This window comes from Triticum aestivum, chromosome 5D, assembly GCF_018294505.1.
Source record: "Triticum aestivum cultivar Chinese Spring chromosome 5D, IWGSC CS RefSeq v2.1, whole genome shotgun sequence".
Taxonomy (NCBI): domain Eukaryota; kingdom Viridiplantae; phylum Streptophyta; class Magnoliopsida; order Poales; family Poaceae; genus Triticum; species Triticum aestivum.
Window position 1 is genome coordinate 401,722,110 of NC_057808.1, and position 7,773 is coordinate 401,729,882.

Genomic DNA, 7,773 nt, shown 5'->3' on the forward strand with positions numbered 1-7,773 from the left:
GAAGATGCTGGACGTGGATGATGCGGCATGTGCGAAGTACTTCACCATGATGCTAGAAGGAACGGCCCGCACTTGGCTAAAGAGTTTACCAGCTAATTCTATCAGGTCATGGGCTGAGTTGAGAGCCCGGTTTGTTCAAAATTTCAAGGATACATGCAAACAGCCCATGTCAATTGTGGACTTAGCTGCCTGTGTCCAGGAGGAAGGAGAGTCAACAACCCATTGGGTGCGCTGGGTTTCAGAGATTTTGCATTCATCAGACTGCATCAACGCTGACATCGCAGTTTTAACATTGGAAGGCAATTGCCGGTTTCAACCCTTGAAGTTGAAGTTGGGACGGCTCAAATGTCATTGTAATGACATGGGAACCCTCATGGCTGCACTGGTGAAGTATGCCGACTCTGATAGTACCAAGGATCCCGAGTCTGACGATGATAAGACAGGGAAGGGAAAGAAGAGCGGCAACGCCAAGGGGCAGCACCACAACCCGGCGGGTCATGGAAACGGCGGCAAGCGTAAAGCGGACCACGGTTTAGACTTTGTGGCTAACGCTAATATGCACGACAAGGGCCAGCGGCGTAAGGGTAAACCGCCCCGGCGGAATGGAATGCCGAATCCTAATCCGGACCGTTTGTCGTATCTGTTGAACCAGCCTTGTCCAAAGCATGGGACGAAGGAGGAACCATCTACACACCTCTGGAAAGATTGTTATATCATGCAAGAGTTCAAAAATTCTGATTCTTTCCGGTATGATCATGGATCAGGAGGCGGTTCGGGCTCTGGCTCTCATGGGCCGGGTTATGGCGGAGGAAATTCCGGTTTGGGATTCCATGGCAATCAGGGTGGACATAACAATCAAAGTAATCAAGGTAACCAAGGTGGCTATAATCATCAGGGCAATCAGCAGCAGCAGCAACAGTCGGGTTACCAGAGCAACCCGAAGCAGTTGAATAGCGGACAGTATCATGTCTTCACCACTAGCTTGGACAAGCGCGATCAGAAGCTTCATAAAAGGATGGTGAATGCCGTTGAACCGGCGGTGCCCCGTTATTTGCGCTGGTCCGAGCAGCCCATTGTGTGGAGTAGAGACGATCATCCACCCCGGGTTGACAATCCGGGTCATCTGGCTCTGGTGGTGGCACCTCAGGTGGGAGGTTATAAGTTCACGAAGGTACTCATGGATGGAGGGAGTAGTATCAATATCCTTTATTATGAAACTTTCCGTCGCATGGGGCTGACAGATAAAAATCTTAAACCGTCCAATACGGTGTTCCATGGTGTGGTGCCTGGTAAGTCGGCATATCCTGTTGGTAAGATAGCTCTGGAGGTGGCTTTTGGAGATGAGCATGACTCGAGATCAGAAACCTTGACCTTTGAAGTGGTGAAAATCAGAAGCCCGTATCATGCCCTATTTGGACAGCCAGCTTATGCTAAGTTTATGGCACGACCTTGTTATGTCTATCTACCGCTCAAGATGCCGGGTCACAAGGGAACTATAACCGTGCATGGAAGCCGCAAGATTGCTCTGGAGTGTGAGGAAGGTGATGCGGCTTATGCTGAGTCGGTTTGTGCAACAGAGGAGTTGAAGTTTTACAAAGACAATGTTGATCCGGCAGATATGACTTCGTTGAAGAAACCAACTACGGAGCATGATCCGGCCCTGAAGTTTAAATCGGCTGATGAGACTAAACTTGTTGACTTCGTGCCTGGCGATTCGTCCAAGCAATTTAGCATCAGCGCTAACTTGGATCCGAAATAGGAAAGCGCGCTCATCGAGTTCATCCGTGAGAATCGGGACATCTTTGCATGGAAGTCTTCTGACATGCCTAGTGTACCGAGAGAACTCGCTGAGCACACTCTCAATGTTGATCCTAGGTATAAACCGGTCAAGCAGTTTCTCCGCCGGTTCAATGAAGAAAGACGCAAAGCTATTGGAGAAGAAGTAGCCAGGCTCTTGGCGTCTGGATTTATCGTTGAAGTATTCCATCCTGAGTGGTTGGCTAATCCGGTGCTGGTCCTCAAGAAGAATGGCACTTGGCATATGTGTGTGGACTACACAGATCTCAACAAAGCTTGTCCAGCAGATCCTTTTGCCCTGCAGGCAACTTATCAATGGTGTGTGCAGAATTGTGTTCATAAACAGATCGGCCGCAATGTTCACGCCTATGTGGATGATATTGTGGTGAAATCAAGGAAAAAGGAGACATTGATTGATGACTTGAAGGAAACCTTTGATAACCTGCGGGTTTATAAAATGATGCTTAATCCGGCCAAGTGCGTCTTTGGTGTACCTGCAGGCAAGCTCTTGGGTTTTTTGGTGTCTAACAGGGGCATTGAAGCTAATCCGGAAAAAATCAAAGCCATCACCTCCTTGGCTAAACCGAAGTGTATCAATGATGTTCAACGCCTAGCAGGCCGGATTGCCGCGTTGAGCCGTTTTGTCAGTCGCCTCGGCGAGAAGGCCATCCCTTTGTATCAGATGCTGAAGAAAACGGATAACTTCGTCTGGAGTGACGCCACTAATGAAGCATTTGAGGACTTAAAGCGGCAGCTAGCTAATCCGCCGGTTCTCGCTGCTCCGGTTGACAAAGAGCCATTGTTGCTATATGTGGCAGCTAACGCTCGGGCTGTTAGTGTGGCTATTGTAGTGGAGCGCAAGGAGGCAGGAAAGGAATATCTGGTTCAGCGGCCGGTTTACTATATTAGTGAAGTACTCACTGAATCCAAGCAGAGATACCCGCATTGGCAAAAATTGGTGTATGGGGTTTTCATGGCAAGCCGGAAGCTTAGGCAGTATTTCCAAGGTCATCCCATCACGGTGGTCAGCTCTGCTCCTTTGGGGGATATAATCCAAAATATGGAGGCAACTGGTCAGATTGCTAAGTGGGCTATCGAGCTCGGGCCTCACGGGTTGAAATACATACCCCGAACGATGATCAAATCTCAGGCACTTGTGGACTACATCAATGATTGGACAGAATTACAAGCACCAGAAGAGAAGTCGGATCACACTTATTGGACTATTCATTTTGATGGGTCCAGGCAATTGGAGGGCTCAGGGGCTGGAGTTGTGTTAACTTCCCCATGAGGTGATAAGTTTTGTTATGTTCTCCATTTAATGTTCCCTTGCACTAATAATGCAGCTGAATATGAGGCCTTACTCCATGGTCTTCGGATGGCTAAGGAGATGAATCTCAGCCGACTTAAATGCTTCGGTGACTCGGATCTGGTGGCTCAACAAGTGTCTGGCACTTGGGATTCCAAGGACCCACTAATGGCAGCATATCGTCGTGAGGTGGATATTGTTGCAGGTCACTTCAAAGGTTATCAGGTGGACCATGTGGACCGGCGGAAGAATGAAGCAGCAGACACTTTAAGCCGCCTGGGCTCCCAACGTAAACCGGTTCCACCTAATGTCTTCCTGGATGTTTTGCATAATCCGTCCGTCAAGCTCCCTGGTGAAGAGGATTTGGCTGTTCCTGATCCGGAAGCTTAGTTGGTGGCGGCTTTACATGTTATCCCGGATTGGACGGTTCCGTATCTCGCGTATATAAACCGGGGCGAGTTACTAGAGGATGAAACTTTGGCCAGGCAGATAACCCGGCGGTCCAAGTCCATGACTATTATCAATGGAGAGTTGCATCATTGCAGTGTGACAGGGGCGTTTCAACGTTGTGTATCTCCTGATGAAGGCCGTGAAATTTTGCGTGAGATCCACGGAGGAGATTGTGGAGACCACGCCGGTTCAAAAATTTTGGTGGCCAAGGCGTTTCGTCACGGTTTCTATTGGTTGACAGCTCATGCTGATGCCGAGGACTTGGTTAAAAGATGTGATGGCTGTCAGAAATTCTCATGGCGTGCTCATGTACCAGCTCAAGAATTGAGGATGATTCCAATCACCTGGCCGTTTGCAACTTGGGGGTTGGATATGGTTGGACCTTTCAAGAGGTCCAAGGATAAGAAGACCCACGTTTTGGTGGCGGTTGATAAGTTCACGAAGTGGGTGGAGGCAGAGCCAGTTAGTAAGTGTGATGCAGCCATGACAGTTCAATTCATCAAAAAGGTGATCTTCCGGTTTGGCTTTCCACACAGCATTATAACAGACAATGGTACCAATCTGTCAAAGGGTGCCATGAAGGAGTTCTGTCAACGTGAGCACATCCGGCTTGACGTGTCATCAGTGGCTCACCCCCAGTCCAATGGTCAAGCGGAGAGGGCCAATCAAGAGATCTTGAGAGGCATCAAACCCCGGCTTATGGTTCCTTTGCAACGGACGCTGGGTTGTTGGGTTGAGGAGTTATCTTTAGTGTTATGGAGCATCAATACCACACCCAACAGATCGACAGGCTACATGCCGTTCTTCATGGTTTATGGAGCGGAAGCGGTTCTTCCTAGTGACATCCGTCATAACTCGCCTCGTGTAGCGGCATATGTTGAAGCGGATAACGAGAAGGCACAGCAGGAAGCTCTTGACCTGTTAGATGAGGAGTGTGGCATGGCGGTAGCCCGTTCGGCGATTTATCAGCAAGATCTGCGTCGTTATCATAGCCACCGGGTTAGAACCAGAACCTTTCAAGAAGGAGATTTGGTGCTTCGACTCATCCAGGATCAGACGGATATGCACAAGCTCTCCCCCCCTTGGGAAGGGCCTTTTGTGGTCAGCAAGGATTTGCACAATGGGTCATACTACCTAATCGATGTTCGAGAGTGCAAAGACTCACGTAAATCGGAGGAGGAGACCAACCGGCCGTGGAATATTGCTCATCTTCAGCCCTACTATACTTGAGCTACAGGCTCTGCTTATGTACATATTATGACATTGTATATATTATGATCAATATAATAAACCGGAACCTCAGCTAAAGTGGGGTATCTGTTGTTTTCTTACATCACGTGTGGTTACATGGAGCTTACAAAGCGGCGTCTGGTTTACCCCTTAATTTAGCTTCTTAAAGCTTGATATCAGATCACTTGGGGGCTTGGTCGTATCCGAACCATAGCTACACCTCTTGATCGGCGCAATGCCACAGCATCACTTGGGGGCTTGGTCGTATCCGAACCATAGCTACACCTCTTGATCGGCGCAATGCCATAACATCACTTGGGGGCTTGGTCGTATCCGAACCATAGCCACGCCTCTTGATCGGCGCAATGCCACAGCATCACTTGGGGGCTTGGTCGTATCCGACCATAGCCACGCCTCTTGATCGGCGTAATGCCACAACATCACTTGGGAGCATGGTCGAACCCGAACCATGGCTACGCCTCTTGATCGGCGTAAAGCCACAGAATCACTTGGGGGCTTGGTCGAACCCGAACCATAGCAATGCCTTTTGATCGGCGTAATGCCACAGCATCACTTGGGGGCTTGGTCGAACACGAACCATAGCAACACCTCTTGATCAAATTTGGGGCCTGGCAGCCCCTGAAAAGCCTCGACTACAACGGTTTTATTTTCCTTTTGCTAAGTTTCTTTTTCTTTTGCTAAGATTTGTGATGTTTTCAAACCAGTGTTTATCAACCCGGTTGGGCTGTCAACTACAAGCTGTCAGTACATGACCAAGTTATAATCCGGAGACTATCAGCCCGGTCTGGTTTTGACTCATAGTCACCAGTATGGAATAAGCTGGTGTTTATCACAACCCGGAACGGTTTTGTTGTAAACCGGCATTATATAACAGGAGATACTTTTACTCCGGATTAAGATTATTACCTTCATTACAAGGTTGGTCAGCCAACACTATGCCTAAAGGTCGCAGGTATCATATATTTCCATACTTGGTTATCTTTTACAACCTTGGTTATAAAGCTTGGTCATATATATAGTTGGGTATCATGACCCGCCCGGTGGTAAACCGCCAGGGCGCTTTAAGCTTTTTATCTGCAGGAACAACTGGAATAAATAGCTATGGATTATGAACATAATATCTCAAGCATGGCGGATTAACACGCATCAGTTGCAGATAAATATGCACGAAGGCATACAGACCAAGTGTTTTAACTAGCCTATTACAAGGCGTTTCAGTGCCCAAAGGAATAATTGTTTCTCAATAAACATTGCAGTATGGAAGGTTAAACCGGCCGCCGGGTTATGATCACTGAGCAGCTTGACCTGACGGCTGCGGGTCATCTTGCACCGGTTCTTCTTCTCCGTCCCTACCCAGCGGCTGGAAGTCAACAGTTGTCCAGTCGATCCCAGTTAAAGCTTGGAACACAGCTTCGTCGCTTATAAGGGTGGACGGTTCAACATCAGGGGCATAAGTGTGCTTATAGATTGGAGGGATCAGGCTTTGAGCTTCAGGAGCTGGTGCAGCAACCCGCTTGTTATTGATATCATAACTCGCCTGATAATGTGAAAGATCAGCTTCTTCAGCAAGTTGACAAGCCAGTGGACGTACTTCCCGGTTTATGGCGCGGAGATCTTCAGTGCAAAATTCCGAGCCGTCTTCTTTCAAGCTTGGGTAGCCTTTAGCCACGTCCGTCGGATCAAGATCAGGCACCCATGCTTTTGCCCGGGTTAGCATGGTCAGAGCGCCAACCCTTGCAGCAGACCTCTTCAGCTCTTCTATCCGGGCAGGCAGCATAGATAGCCTGTCTAAGGTATCCTTGATCAACGTCGGGGGTGGCTTATTGTGCGAAGTGGTGCAGATAACCCGTTGTGCGCCGGTATACAGTTGCTCTATCAGCGTGTAGGGAGCTTTCAACTTCTTCTGCACATCAGAGCCCAGATGGCTAATGCAGGTTCCTGTATCATTACAAACATCAGTAAACCGAGAACGCATGAGAGGATATGTTGAAAGCATAAAGGAAGGATGCTTACCAAACACAGCAGCGGTCATAGCATACACTTGCCGCTTTACACCAGTTAGTTCGTCAACCACCGATTTAAGAGCGGTTTCTGCGTTTTCAGCCCTTTTTATCAAAGCGGCTTTTTCAGTCTCCCAATCCGCCCGCTCTTCGTTGAAGCCCTCTTTCAGTTTCTCCATAGCGCCTAAAGCGCGGGTCAACTCTTCCTTCGCTTTGGAGGCTTCAGCTTGCTAGGTTTTGATGTTCTCTTGCAGATCAGCGGTTTGGCGTTCCTTCTTGCTCAGCTCCGCCTGTAAAGAGACAGATACATAATGAGTTGACAGTACATATTTGAAGTACCAAGCACATAACAAGTTATGCCCTTAGTACTTGGGGGCTAATGCATATTTGCTTTTACTCAGAAAGTTTTACAAGTCCCAAGCACAATACAAGTATTACGCTTGGCACTTGGGGGCTAATGTGTGTTTGCTCAAAAAGCTGTTGATATGGGAATTCTTCTACAGTCCCGGTTCATCTTTACAAAGTTAAACCGGCCCTTGGGGACTATACCGGCGAAAGAGCAGTATGGCAAATTTTAAGGAACCGGTTCATCTTAACAAGGTAATCCGGTCCCTGGAGGTTAAATAGGCAAAGTTAAGTTATGACAAAAGTCCCGGTTTAGATTGGTATCATAAACCGTCACTTGGGAGCTAATACGAGTCGATGAACTGCAATTGGACAAAGGAGAAAAACAGTAGTTACCTCATATCGCTCCTTCATCAAGTTTACCAAACTAGCTTCATAGTCACGGCTGGTATACAGACGGTTCAAGAAGCCAGCGTGAATATCTTGAACATTGAGGTTGGCGAAGCTTGATAAATCGGCATTCCATTTGCCTTTGCCGATAGCAGAGAGATCATCCTTGGCAGTATGCTTCGACAAAGCTACAGGGTTGCCTGGATGTCACGACCGGTTTTTCAATAAAAT